This window comes from Marmota monax, unplaced genomic scaffold (assembly GCF_021218885.2).
Source record: "Marmota monax isolate L192 unplaced genomic scaffold, Marmota_monax_Labrador192_F-V1.1 WCK01_AAM20220418_F8-fsc00014, whole genome shotgun sequence".
Lineage (NCBI taxonomy): Eukaryota > Metazoa > Chordata > Mammalia > Rodentia > Sciuridae > Marmota > Marmota monax.
In genome coordinates this window covers 28702581-28717454 of record NW_026695222.1, presented here as the reverse complement: position 1 = coordinate 28717454, position 14874 = coordinate 28702581, and positions in this window count along the sequence as shown.

Here is a 14874-nt window from a genome sequence, read left to right as displayed (position 1 = left end):
AAAATGACTTTCTGAGCCTCTGCAGGTGGAGAGGATTCGAAATTCACTAAAATGCATGGAAAGAATGGATTTCACCTTCTATTCTTGGGCAAGAGGACCAATTGAGTTTGTAGAATTTCCTTCCTGGCTGCTTCATTTTTGGTTGTTATAAGGATTAAAGGAATTCTTCACGTAAAGTGCCTACAACCTAGTCTTGTCCATGGTCACCACTCAATAAAAAATGCTGTGGTCATTATCTCCTCAGGTGGTTATGGAATGTGCTGTGAGGGCATAGCTTGCAATGGCTGCCACCTCCCCAACTCCCCTCAGCCCCCTCCCTCATGTGCATTGACATTTCACAAAGCAGAGACACTCACAGGTCAAACCAGGCCCCTCAACCATCCCCACCACCTCTACAAGGTCCATCCTAAGCCCAGCCATACACATGCTCCCAAACACACCTTCACTAGCCCAGAGTACAACTCACCTTCATAATTCAGAAAGGGAAGTTAGAAATTTTTGTTGATTGTGACTCATATTGTCGCGTTGCTGATCCAACATAAAGTTCCCAGCTCCCAGGGAGGAGGTGAAACTGTTTCCTCTCCCAGTTTCCAGTCACCTGAGTGGTTGTTTTGACCTAGGATTAACAAATCCTTCCTTGATAAGTCTCTTGTAAACATTTAGTTTGTTTCTTGAAAACCCTTTGTTCCAACTTGAGTTGGAAAACAATCATTTTAGATTTGTCCTCAGAAGTCAATGACCTTATGTTAATAAAAATAAAAGCCATTGAATATAGAGTTTATGTATAATTATTATATCTATTTATGCATGATAGACTAGATATTACACAGCACATACTAGAGATTTATATAGCTTATGTAATATATACTATATACAATATGATTATGATATAGACAACATTATATATGTGTGTCATATGTTATATATTTTACAAAAGAAAGCTTTGTTATATAGTACACACACACACACACACAAAGCTTTCTGGAATTAGTGAAAAATTAATTTTTCACTAGGCACAGAGCTGGACATATTTACATCCATTTTTGCATTTTTGACTTCGTTCTGATGTCAACAAAGAACAAAAGCAGAAACCCAACCCCATGATGCTTAGAGAGTTAAATAATTTGCTCAATGTCATAGACCTTAGTAGTGGCCTAGGTGGGGTTCACACCCAACATTTTCTAGTTCCAGACTAAGCCGGTAATATAAACAGCATATACATTTTGTCATGTTGTATCATCTTTTCACAAACATATATCTCAGGATATTGAAAATAATCCTTAAATGAGAATATTTCCAAGCAGGCATGGGATCAGAATGACTACCATGGCAGTGTCAGGGGGCAGTGTGACATGTGACATGAATATCTTATGTGTTGAGAGTGGTTAAACAAAAATGCACCCCAGAGAAGGTCCATTTAGGTCTCCACTGTGTGTCCTACTTGTGACTGCACATAGTGGATGCTCAGCGAATGATGACCCGTGACTTTAACTAGGGAGTATTCTTTCCTCTTGCTCTCAGCAGGTGTGCTCAAGAAGAAGGGGAAGCATTTGAAATTTGCCAGGGTCTCCTAGGAGTTTAGTGCTATATTGTTTCCTGTATTCCAAACAGATGCTTAGAAGTGCAGGTAATCATTTCTAACATAACAGCCAATTGGAAAAGTCCTGTTTCTGGGGAACTGGTTTCTCTTGTTGGAGGGAGACCGTCTCTAATAATTTTAATATTGACTTGCAGAGGGAAGTACAACTAGCTCTAGTTCATTGAGGACAATACTTACCCATTCTTGACCAGGTACCATTAAATAAGAAATGACTGTTTTGAGCCCTGTCCCAGGAACTCACCACTCCTCCCTTGGCCCATCCCTCAGTCACTGCATATGGAGCCTCTGTGATTCCCCGGGCAGGGATGCTGTCGGGAATCCCTAATGAGAGATCTCAGAGAGTCTCATAAATGCTGGGACAAGCCCAGGCCCTCTGTCTGGTTCTGGGAACTCTCACCAAATCCTGGATGGGTAATTACACTCCAACCCTCATTGCAAGAACCACAGATGGCAGCATGTGTGCATGTGCACATGTGTGCACACATGTGTGTTGAGGGCTGGGTGGAGGAGTGTGTTGGAGGGCAAGGCTGATTTCCCTGTGCTGAGAAGTACCATGTGTGAAATGGAAATATAGTTTTGTGCTTTGGACTTGGCTAAACTGAGGTGTGAGTTGGAGATCTTCCCTTTGTGGAAACTCGGAGGACTGCCTATGTATCAGCTGAATGGACAGTGTCAGAACCGACCTACAGTGAAGCTCAAACATCCTGGGAATCTCAATAGCAACAAGAGCCACTCTCTCAAGGGTCCTGGGGGAGGGGGGACAATGCACACAGAATTCTTGGCATAACAAAGTGCCTAGAGACTGCTACCTCCTAGTGTTCTGGTTTGCAGGCCTCAGTTTTTCCAAACTACATAGAAGGCAGGCAACTTAGATGCCTCAGTTACTACACTTGGGTTCAACTGAAGAGTTGTTTGGGGAAACTGATCATAGGACAAACACCTGCTGGTGAGTTCAAATCCTACTTTGGCCACTTAGCAGCCAGATGAGCCAGGGAGTCTACTGTCCCTGTGACCTCCTTCCAGAAGCGGCGCTAAGGGGAGCACCCAGTTCCCAGGGCTTTTCTGAGGACGACAAAGTGCTGAGAGACCTTGGTGCAAATGTCAACGTTACTGTGAACTACAGGGCCTGACCTTTCACATCACTAGGGCCTTAATCTCCACAGTATGTCTCCGGGGTTCTCTGCCCAATTAGACAAACCTCAGAATTATAAACATTGTCTCCTTGTGTTTTGTCTCTCCTAGAGCACATGACACAGGGCTGCTTATGTTGGCCAGCACCCAATAAGCAAATAATAGGTAATTGATTATTGATTATTTCCTCATTCCTAAGTGAGAAGGAGAAAGATCAGTGTGAATGTGTCCTTTGTTCTCTGAGGGAACTATTGGTAAACCTTGGAGGACTTGTTTGGGTGTTGTATAGAAAGCAGTCCTATAAGACAAAAATAATAGTTTGGGTCCCAACAACTTGGGTGGAAGCCACACTCCATTGCTCACTAGCCAGGTGGCCTTGGGAAAGTTATTTTATTTCTATTTTTTAGCTCTAAGTATATCTTTATTTAAAAATTCTGTGGTAATGAATGAATGGAAAACCTTGGCTAAAAAAATTCTATTAGTAAGTTGCCATGATAAATGAAGCAAGACTTGGTTACATCTAAATAGTTAAAGGACAAGTTATATACTTTGTGTTCAAAGATTTTAAAAATTCTAGAATATTCTGAGAATGATGGTTCAAAGCATTTACATTTTTTGATTAATTGTTTTTTTAAAAAGTTTATTTGTTCTTTTTAGCTATACATGACAGTAGAGTGTATTTTGACATATGATATGTACATAGAATATAACTTCCCATCCTTGCAGTACATGATGTGGAGTTATACTGGTCATGTATTCATATGTGAACATAAGAAAGTCATGTCCAATTCATTCTGCTGTCTTCCCTATTTCCATCCCCCTCCCTTTCCTTCATTCTCTTTTCTCTAATTCAATAAACTTCTATTCCCCCACACACTTATTGTGAGACAGCATCCACGTACCTCAGAGAAAATTTGGTCTTTTTTTTTTTAGGATTGGCTATTTCACTTAGCTTGATAGTCTCATTTCATCCATTTATCAGAAAATGCCATACTTTCTTCTTTATGGCTGAGTAATATTTCATTATATATATTTATATTACATTTTTTATTCATTCATCTGTTGAAGGGCACCTAGGTTGGTTCCATAGCTTAGACATTGTGAATTAAGCTGCTCTGAACATTGATGTGACTGAGTCACTGTAGTATACTGATTTTAAGTATTTTGAATATATATATATATATATATATATATATATATATATATATATATATATATATATATATATCCTATATATAGGATAACTGTTTCAGTGGTGATTGCACTGTAAGTTTTTCTGAGGAATCTTCTACGGCTTTCCAGAGTGGTTGCACAATTTGCAGTCCTTGGGCAAATGAAGTAGCTTCTCTGAGCCCAGTTTTCTCATTGGCAAATTGAAGGTTATTATACTCATGTCTCTGGAAGGCAAAGATGAATGTTTAAAATATCAAACTGAAACACCAAGTGCTTGCTTGGTTTATTTCTGAGCAGCCTTCAGTTGTATTGGTGAATTAAATTTGTAATTCAAATATAATGGAAAAAAGTATCTGACATCTCCCAACACATATCAACATGGGAAGAACTTTGGAACAGATTCACCATTAAAAGAACAGCTCCAAGAGAACAAACAACCCAATCAACAAATGGGCCAAGGACCTGAACAGACACTTCTCAGAGGAGGACATACAATCAATCAACAAGTACATGAAAAAATGCTCACCATCTCTAGCAGTCAGAGAAATGCAAATCAAAACCACCCTAAGATATCATCTCACTCCAGTTAGATTGGCAGCCATTATGAAGTCAAACAACAAGTGCTGGCGAGGATGTGGGGAAAAGGGTACACTTGTGCATTGCTGGTGGGACTGCAAATTGGTGCAGCCAATTTGGAAAGCAGTATGGAGATTTCTTGGAAAGCTGGGAATGGAGCCACCATTTGACCCAGCTATTCCCCTTCTCGGTCTATTCCCTAAAGACCTAAAAAGAGCATGCTACAGGGACACTGCTACATCGATGTTCACAGCAGCACAATTCACAATAGCAAGACTGTGGAACCAACCTAGATGCCCTTCAATAGATGAATGGATAAAAAAATGTGGCATTTATACACAATGGAGTATTACTCTGCATTAAAAAATGACAAAATCATAGAATTTACAAGGAAATGGATGGCATTAGAGCAGATTATGCTAAGTGAAGCTAGCCAATCCCTAAAAAACAAATGCCAAATGTCTTCTTTGATATAAAGAGAGTAACTAAGAATAGAGTAGGGTCGAAGAGCATGAGAAGAAGATTAACATTAAACAGGGATGAGAGGTGGGAGGGAAAGGGAGAGAGAAGGGAAATTCCATGGAAATGGAAGGAGACCCTCAGAGTTATACAAAAGTGCATACAAGAGGAAGTGAGGGGAAAGGGAAAAATAATACAAGGGGGAGAAATGAATGACAGTAGAGGGGGTAGAGAGAGAAGAGGGGGGGGAGGGGAGGGGAGGGGGGATAGTAGAGGATAGGAAAGGCAGCAGAACACGACAGACACTAGTATGGCAATATGTAAATCAATGGATGTGTAACTGATGTGATTCTGCAATCTGTATATGGGGTAAAAATGGGAGCTCATAACCCACTTGAATCAAAGTGTGAAATATGATATATCAAGAACTGTGTAATGTTTTGAACAACCAACAATAAAAAATTAAAAAAAAAAAGAACAGCTCCATTTGTAAGGAGAAGAACAATAGTGTGTGAGCCCAGTTAATGGATCCTGTCGTAACTGCTGCAAATCACAGTTTACGAAGGAGCTTCTGTGTGTGTCAGGCTATCTCTGCCCACACAACAGTGCTGTACGGTGCTAGTTCCCATTTTGCAGTGAGGAAACCTCTCTTTCCTGAAGATGTTAAGCAGACCTGGGTTTGAATCCACCTTGCTACACATGACCGTGTGGACCACACCACTTTACCTCATCCTCACCTATACAAGGAGAATGACGCAGTGGCTGTTATATATCACCATCATATTATCATTGCAATATTATCAGATGAAGGTTACAATGATGTGACTTAAATTCCAGCTGTGTGCAGGATGCCAGCTCCCTGTCACAAAACGGCTATTTGTCTCATTCTCTGTTCTAATCCTGTTACCTATAAGTAGGCCTGAATCTCCTTAGGTGCTCAATAAATATTTGTCAAATAATACATTACAAAAATAACAGGGAGTAAGTGCCTTGCTTATTATAGCTATTCTTGTTTAACTGACACTATAGTTCAAGTGAAACACAGCCCCTGTTAAAAAGTGTCTATGAAAAACCTTATTATAAAGAAATTTTGTGCTTTTTTTCTTTTCTTTTTCAAAATATCTAGGAAAATAGGGTTCTATGTGAGGAAGATGTGCACTCTTTAAATAACAGACTATCTCCTCATGAAAATGAGAAATGATTAAATGAATTAATATGTGTGAAATATTTTGAGTGGTGTTAGCATTAGCTGTCGTTATTAATAAAAACTCTGGAAGATGTAGATGTAGTTATCTGATCCAGAATCAAGTTAAACCAACTAATTAAAAAAAGTCTATGGAATTTTACAAATTCCATTGGTACCATATGTGTTTCGTAATGAGCTTAAAGATTAGGTCATCACATAGATATCTGTGCTGTGCTTCCTCACATGATATAACTTGGCTAATTCCATCAATGTGAAATTCAGAGAAATTCCAGGACAGAATTATTATCACCAATTTTGTTGATCCCAAGTGGTGTCCCTCCTGTAGGGGGAGGGACTTCCTTGACACATCTTATGTGGCTGCTGACTTGGATGGAGCACCCTTGAGCACTGACTATTTTGTTGGAGCTTAATATGAACCAGCAAGCACATACCTGGACAGGTGAGTGGCACCCGAAGGAACTGGTAGAAAGCACCTCCATGGGTAGGATGAGTAACTCCAGGAGAATATGCAGACAGATGACATTTTTTTTTGTTAGTGATCATAAAATAGGCCAAATGAACAATTCTGAATGAAGAAAACTCTAGAAGAGCCCTTTTGTCTTTGGAAAAGAAGAGTTCAGATGGCAGAGTACTTCTGCAGCCTTTGTATGGTAGCAGTTGCTAAGATGTCCTTACAGCCTGAATTTTATTACTTGATTATTCACAGAAATCAACCAAGCAACCTCCTAGAGGCAACAGCAAATGGTGAGGAAGTTCTCAGGGTGCAGCACTCACTACTGCAGCTTGAATAGAATAATGCGGGATCTTGTGTGTTTACAGGAACTCTCAAAGATCCCTCTAGATTAATGGGACTTTCCACTGAGAGGTGGTAATGCACATTGAATCGACAGTATCTTATTTTTACTCCATTCAGTTAGAGTGGTATTCTTTGGAAGTGGAGTTATTCAACAGGTAGTTATTGAACACCTACTATGTGCCAGGCACCATTCCCAGCACTTGGGATAGTGATGAACAAGACAGGCATGGCCCCTGCCCTTTTGGATCTCATATCCTATTGGAGGAAACAGATAGCACATGTGTAAACAAAGAAATAGTGTAATTCCAGATAGGCATACAACTGACACTTAGCCCAGAATGAAGTTCTGAACAGACAGCCTCACCAAGCCCTGGAGGAGAGAGGAAGGGGCCCCTTCGCTTGGCAGCTTGAGGCTCAAGGAGACCCACACACAATCACACAGAGAGTCCTGATCAGAAGCAAAAATATATGTTATTTATCCTATAGACAAAGGCACAGTATTTTCTACTGTCATCTCCAAATCTAACCACCGGGCGGCTCCTGGCTGCCATGTTCATATATGATAGAGGTGTGTTGCTATTTCAAGGTAATTTAGTTCAGTGGTGCAGGTGTGGAATTTAGGGCTCTTTAATATTCATGCTTTATTAAATAATAATAAAACTGACCAGTGTCATTAGTGACCTCTTTAACTTTTCCCAGTTCCCAAGTGCCACAAGCTTCTCTGGTGTGTGTGTTGAAAGAACCTTGGTCGAATTCTCAGTCGCCCCAGTGTTGCCCTTAGAAACTTGGGTCATTTAATCAACTAACCACTGCACAAGTACCCTGAGCACCCATACGTTTGGCTGCCTTTCTTCTAGGCCCTGAGAAATCTACTGGGCCTCAGTATGTGCTCAAATAATACAAAATACAGCTGGAACCTGATGACCTTTCTCGGGTTTCACTGGCCCAGCGATCTAGTTCTGTTCAAGGAATCACTTCTCCTCTGGGGATTCCTGTGCGGATCTTGTGTGCCTGATTGCACACTCCAAGGGAGAGCCCAGAGTTTAGGGCCAATCTCTCACACTGCAAGGGAGAGCCCAGGATTTAGGGCCAATCTGTGTGTCCCATCCTCTTAGCTGAGGTGCATTGTGTCTATCCGGAGTGCATCCATGTTCCAGGTCAGTCACACCAGAGTGCCTCTGGGGACTTTACTGGGACAACTCAGAAAGGGAAGATCTTCCCAGTGGGAAGCTTCCTGGAGAGTCCAGGTTTGCTGTCGGCCACCAAACAGGGAAGGCTGTCTTAATTGCCAAGCCGGCACAGGAGGAAACACAGCTAAGAGATGAGGTGAAGGCAGGGAAGGAAGCAGAAGGTCAAATTCTAATGGCAGCATTTGAAACCATCCATCCAGCCTGGTTCTTGGACATTCTCTTTAAAATTAGGGAAAATAATATTTATCCATAGCATTATTATAAGAATTAAGAAAAGTCAATTGCTGAGCACAGAACTGGGCAGAGGATAGGCCCTGGATTGGTTATTATTATTCGGTAGACAACATGACATGTCTGATGTCCCATGCTCCAATATGGGATTATTTGTGTTCACTACATACGCTCCTTTCCAAATCGCCCACAGGCCACGGTCGTTCCCATCTGTTGCTCAGTTTTTCCTTTTCTCACCTCTGCTGGAGAGGAGTGTCAGTTCAGCAGCTGCAGCCGGTTTGGGTGATTATGAATCGCCTGGCTGCTCTGATGCACCTGAGACACGAAAAGACTGGTTCCTGCATCCTGCTCTCCCACCAAGCTTAAGAAAGATGAAAGAAGCAGCTGAGTTTAGGAAGACGCTAAGCCACGCAGCAGGGCAGCGCGATGTGAATTCCCAGAGCCACCTGCCTGTTCTGAGACTGCCCTTGCCCTGCCTTCCCACAAAGAAGGCGAATAACTTGTAGGGGTTCCAATCACATGGCTTGATTTGGATGTGAAGAAAGAAAACATTTACATGGTGGTAGGTGTGTGGAGATTTCTAAGGCCAATATAGAGAGAGGGCAGAAGAGCCCGAGGGCAGAGAAGCCCACAGTTCTCAGTGCAGCATTTACCTTTTTTGCCCAGTCAGTGGGAACACGGGACAGGTGCTCCACCGCTGAGGGGCGTGGCTGAGTTGGGTGCTGTCTCTGAAGTGAGGCCCTGGGTGCAGACACTGGCAACCAGCCCTGGTTAATTTGAGGCCCCTTCGGTGGTGTGGTGGCTGGAGGATGCCCCACTGTGGGTGACAAATTCAGAGCCACAGATGCCCTGAGCCACGTGCTCACCCTCCCCTGGGTGCCGTGGCAAGAGCGTTTCTGGGGTGGAAAGTGGGGCTCTGACACCCCTTGGGGGATTCTCCTTATCTGTCACCTGCCGAGCTTTGTGGTAGGAAACAGAAATCTTTCATTACTCTACATCTTCTCACCTGGGAAGAGACTGGACTCAGCCAGGTGGTCCTCAGGTGGGTTCCGTGTACCTGCAGAGCCCCTGGTGACTCAGAGTTCTCCAGAGGCTCCTCACCCTCATCTTGGAGGTGGAACTGGCTGGGAGCTGGGGTCTCAGAAGTCTGTTAATGGCATAAGGTAGTTCAAGTTTGTTTTGATTTCTTGACAGATAGTCAACAGGAACATGGGACTCCAAGATGTTTGAATCCTTGAAAGGAGAGACTTACAAGAACCTAGAGTACAAGCTTCCACGTGAGAGTTATCAAAACTGGACACCCATACTTTTGGGGAAATGGCTGATATGGGCTGATATGGGCTACACTGTGACTGGCTTGGGATCTCAGAGCCGAGTCATATCTCGTTGGTGAAGATGGGATCTTCCCTGAGGCCAGTCTTCAGCTAAGCAAAATCTCCAGGGGGACTTTGAGACACTGGGTCACCTTCTGCCATGGGACAGACAGTCAGGACACAGGTCTCTTTTAGGGCTTGAGGTCTGGTTGGAGCCCATTTGGTATCTGTACGTTAGTTTCTGCTTGAGTTTTTCTTGAACTCTCCCAGCAGTAAAACCTGTCTCTGATATATTATGGGGCATCCTTGGGAATCACGGGCTAGGATGTTCAAGGGAGTGCAGTGTACATTCTGACAGCAGAGTGGTGGCATCAGAGACAAACACCGGCAACCGTGAGGGCAGGTAGATCATGTCACAGCACAGGCAGGAGCCAACCAAAGGGTAAGACCTACCCCAGAATGCACCATATGGCATGCTGAAAAACTCCAGCAGTAACAGGTAAAAATTTGGTGAGAGAGGGATTAACACCAAACAACAGTTTGGTTTATATGCAATAGACCCAAGCAGAATGATATTCAGCTAGTACCATATGAATACCGTGGGATAATTTAATAACTTTCTTGTTTTCAAAGTCTTAAGAATCAGATTACATAAGCATTTTTCTTTCTCAAATTAGCAGATGAATTAATGTTCTGGTACATCTTATGGACATCTTTGCTTGCGACCCAACATGGCTTACAAAGTTCACCTTCCCTGGTTCACAGTCGGAGCATCTGGTGTCAAACACAGGTTATGCTGAAGGATATACATGGCTCCACAAGTTTGTCCTCCCAGGAGTCTGCTCTAAACTTTTTAGGGAGCCAAGACCCCGGAAATAAATGGAGGTGGATTTGTAATGTATAAGAATTCTTTTTAAGATGGTCTCGGTACATTTCCATTTTTTTGTTCTAGGTAACTTGGAATCTATTGAAAATGTGCTTCATTTGCTAAGGACAGTGATACTCAGTTTGTGGATGGAGGGGGGCTTTCCCTTCCCAGAGCCCCAGGGGGATGGCATTTGAATAATCAGATGCTCATGATGTGATCTCAGGGACAGGTTTACGAATTGAATCGGGGTTCAGAGACTGAATGGAGGCCTTGCAGCTCAGCCCTGGCAGTTAGGAAACAGCAAAACTTAAAATAATCTAAAAGAAATTCCCTGAGTCAGACCACTGTGAGATGACTTGGTGGAACTGCTTTGGAAAGAAAGCTTTTTTTGTAAGTATAAAATGGGATCACTTTTGAAATAAAAAAAAAAAAAAAAATATATATATATATATATATATATATATATATATATATATATATATAACTTAATTATGGACTGTTCTATGCATCATAAAATTGAACATGAAGATTATACGTTGGGGTATGAATTGGAGATTTTTAAATTGTAATGTGCCTTCAGACATAATTTTTAAAATTTCTTCTACCTTAAATAGGATTGCTTCATAGCATTTCGATCACACTCCTTTTTAGAATTAGTATCTTCAGAGAAAGATTTTAATCATTAGCCTACTGAACTATCAAAATATAAGTGAAAGTAAAAGTACTTATAGATAAGAATATATGAGTAATTCATATAACCAACGCGGTGGAGATAGTCTCCTATAGTGTAAGCAGTGTTACCATGGTGACTGGTGGGGAGGTCCCACGAGGATTAGAGACACATTCCTTATGGGACAATGGCTCCCATGTTGCCTTCCATCACCTCCCCTCTTTATCACCAAGTTAATCAGTTTCCAAAGAGCTGAGTCTCTGGTGAAGCCTGTGCTCTCTCTTTCTCTTGCTTTGTTTTTCCGCTGTCACACCGATGCCTGGTTATTATTTTGCTGTGGTGGCACTGTATTGGTTTTGGAGGTTGTTGTTGATTTGGATGCCCCCTCAGCTTGTGGCTCCTCATCAAGGTCTAGATCAGTTTTACACAAACACATCCTATTTCAAGTTACATGAATATGTGATTTATAAAATAAAAAGCCAGGTAGTTGTGATCTGTGTGCCGCAACAAGGTGGGAAAGGTGATTTTTCTTAAGTTAGAATTTCGCCTCCGGACTGCGTTCATCTCACAAAAACCTAAAGAATATTGTCACATTTCCCCTTCCTGATTGTCTTGGCCAAATTTATAATGCTGAAGGACGAGGGGCTCCCTGAAATCCATCATCAGTCTCTTCAGGGTTCTCTGTGGCAAACAACACAATAGAGCCTTTAGTTAGATTCAGCATAAGAATGTGGAAAACTAGGAAAAAATGGGCAGACTTTTCCTGAGAGCAGGGGAAGAGGGACCCAGAGTGAAGGCCAGTGTCTAGGCATGGCAGCGAAATCACCTCTGTACAGCTGATGGCTAAGATCCTAGCACTCCTAGCCAGAGTGCCTGAGGCCAGGGTGATTTCACTAGCACCTCTGTTGCTGCTGCTCAGCCCCCCAGTCCTTGCCTCCAAGAACCATTCTCCTCGACACCTGCACCTTCCCTTATTGTTCTTTGAGAAACTCTCAGCCTAGTGACTCTGATTGGCTGGATCCAGGCTTGCGTCCTACCTTAAAGGGGGTTGAGGTAGTTGAGTTCTGACTTCTCAATGGAGAGGTAAGATTGTGGCCTTGAGATTTCCTTGAAGATAGAGAAAAATATTCAAAAGACATTAGGTGGTCATAGACAGGTAAGATGCCCACCTCCCTGCAAATCAAATCCTGCTATCAGCAGCTTCCCTTTGAAGTGGCTGCCTGGCTTACAGCTAAATACGTTCTAGGTTCTGAATAAATTCTTGTTGAGTGCATCACACTAGGGAATTTGGATTTTCTCTCAAAGATATTCTGTAACATCTATTTATAATAAATAAGCTGTAACTCCTTTCTCAGTATCAAAATTGCTATAAGCATATACTATTGACATGAACAGGTTACAGAATGGCCTATTTTATAAAGGTCTAAAAATACTGTGTAGGTGGGAAGGTTTTGAAAAATGTACTTTTTGACAGGCAAAAGCAAAATTAAGAATGATTACATTTTGGACCAAAGTCAGAGTGTTTTTCTTGATTTTGTGTCATCTTGCTTTGCAGAATGTACAGTTTCTAAGGTGTTGCAGAGAATAAAAAGCCATGTTCTGGAGTCATAGCGTCACCTGGTGGATAAATGAAAGGTTGCCGAGGCAATGGGCCATCACATGACGTAAACAGTGAATGTAAACATTCATGGACTCTTACACATTGTAACTGAATGAATTCACCAGCAGCTCTCTTGTGTTATATATTGCTATTAAATCCCTAAATACACAGTGATTCATTCATTCATGCATTTATTGATTCATTAATAAATATTTATTTATTTAATATTTATCCAGCACCTGCTTCTCTGTTGGTGCCACCGCGAGAATGTCCACGGTCTACATTCCTTGGTGTTCTGAGTTTCATGGGGGAGACAGTTAAAAAGGAAATGCAGGCTGGACATGGTGGCTCATACCTGTAATCCCAGTGGCATGGGTGGCTGAGGCAGGAGGATCACAATTTCAAAGCCACCCTCAGCAACTTAGGGAGGCGCTAAGCAATGTAGCAGGAGCCTGTCTCAAAAATAAATAAATAAATAAAAATAAAAAGGGCTGGGAATGTGGCTTAGTACTTAAGTGCCCCTGGGTTCTATTCCCAGTTACTGCCTCCCCACCCCGCAAAGAAATATGCCAGGGAAGGCTGTAAACTTGTTTAAGGGAGTGGGGGTGTTTAAGGACAACCCCTGTCTTACTCCTTGTGCTGCTATAACAAAAATACCTGAGACTAGGAAATGTATACAAGTAGAAATTTATCTCACAGCTCTGGAGGCTGGGAAATCCAAGATAAGGGGTCAGCAGGCCCTGGGTCTGGAGAGGAATCTGGCCTCTCTTTCCAAAATGCTGCCTTGCTTCTGCCTCTTCCCAAGGGAGGAACAGTGTCCTCCTGTGGCAGCAGGTGGAAGAGAAGGAACCCACTCCTCAAGCACTTTCATAAGGGCCTTATCCCATCCATGAGGCTGTTGCCTTCAGATACATTCTGTTCTCGAAGGCCTTGCCTCTTAATACCACCATGCTGGGGATTTAGTTTAACATTTGGATTTGGGGGACACATTCAGATCATAGCAGACAGATTGATGTAGAGTCTGAGTCTTAGGATAAGTAGAATTTAGCTGGATGAGTAACAGCAGAAAAGACACCATGAGCCACAGGAAAAGCAAGTGCAAAGGCCCCACGGTAGGAGAAAGCTTACAGCATTCATGGAGTGGAGGCCGGGAAAGAAGGAACACAAGGAGGGAGGGGGGACAGATGACATAGAACAAGGTGGGAGAGGGAGGAGGGGCCTTGTGAGAAATAACCTAAGTGCGGTGAGAAGATGCAAAGCCTTTCAGACACGGTCATGGCAAAATCATTTACAAAATTGTGGATGCAACTTGACATGTCCTAGCATAACAAGAAGATTCAAGAGAAGTACAAAAGAGGAATTCATCATTGCCATGAACCTTGGGCGCCCCCTTCAGGCACTGAACAGAATTAATTCCTGACAGTGGGGGTTTGCCCCTCCCTGCCCCTCACTGGGCATGAAGCATCCTCTCAAATTTCCCCTGCAAGTTTTAGAACCAGGAGCCCAAGTAGAGGCTGCAGATTGGAGGCGACCGCCGCCCACACACGGATATGGAATGACGTGATGATTCACTGTCACTTTGTGATGGAATATGAATTATGCTAGGATGTATCTGCACAATTTTGTAGCTCACTCATCAATTCCAGCAGGTTTTGGTTTTTCTTCTCAACTTTCCAGTCAGTGTATTGATCACTTCTGTCCTTCTGTCTTCCTCCTACAGTTCTCATGCTGTTAGTCACCTAGGCATTCATTATCATCTTATGTGTCCTTGTTGGAGTGCTGAGTCACATTTGTACTAAGAACACTTTCTGAATACTGTATAATTCTCTTGCCTATTTGGGTTATAGTCTGTCCCTAGCACTGGAATGCAAGCTGTGTGAGCACAGGGAATTCTGTCTATTGTTTTGGCTGCAGCAATCCCAATGCCTGGCACCTGTCCTTCTTGGCCCAGTCAACAGCCACCAAATCCAGAGTCTTTGTTGACCTCTGCAGCCAGATATGAGTTCTCCTCCCAATTGTGGTCCCAGGGGTGCAGCTTCAGGGGCTGTGATTTGTGGTGG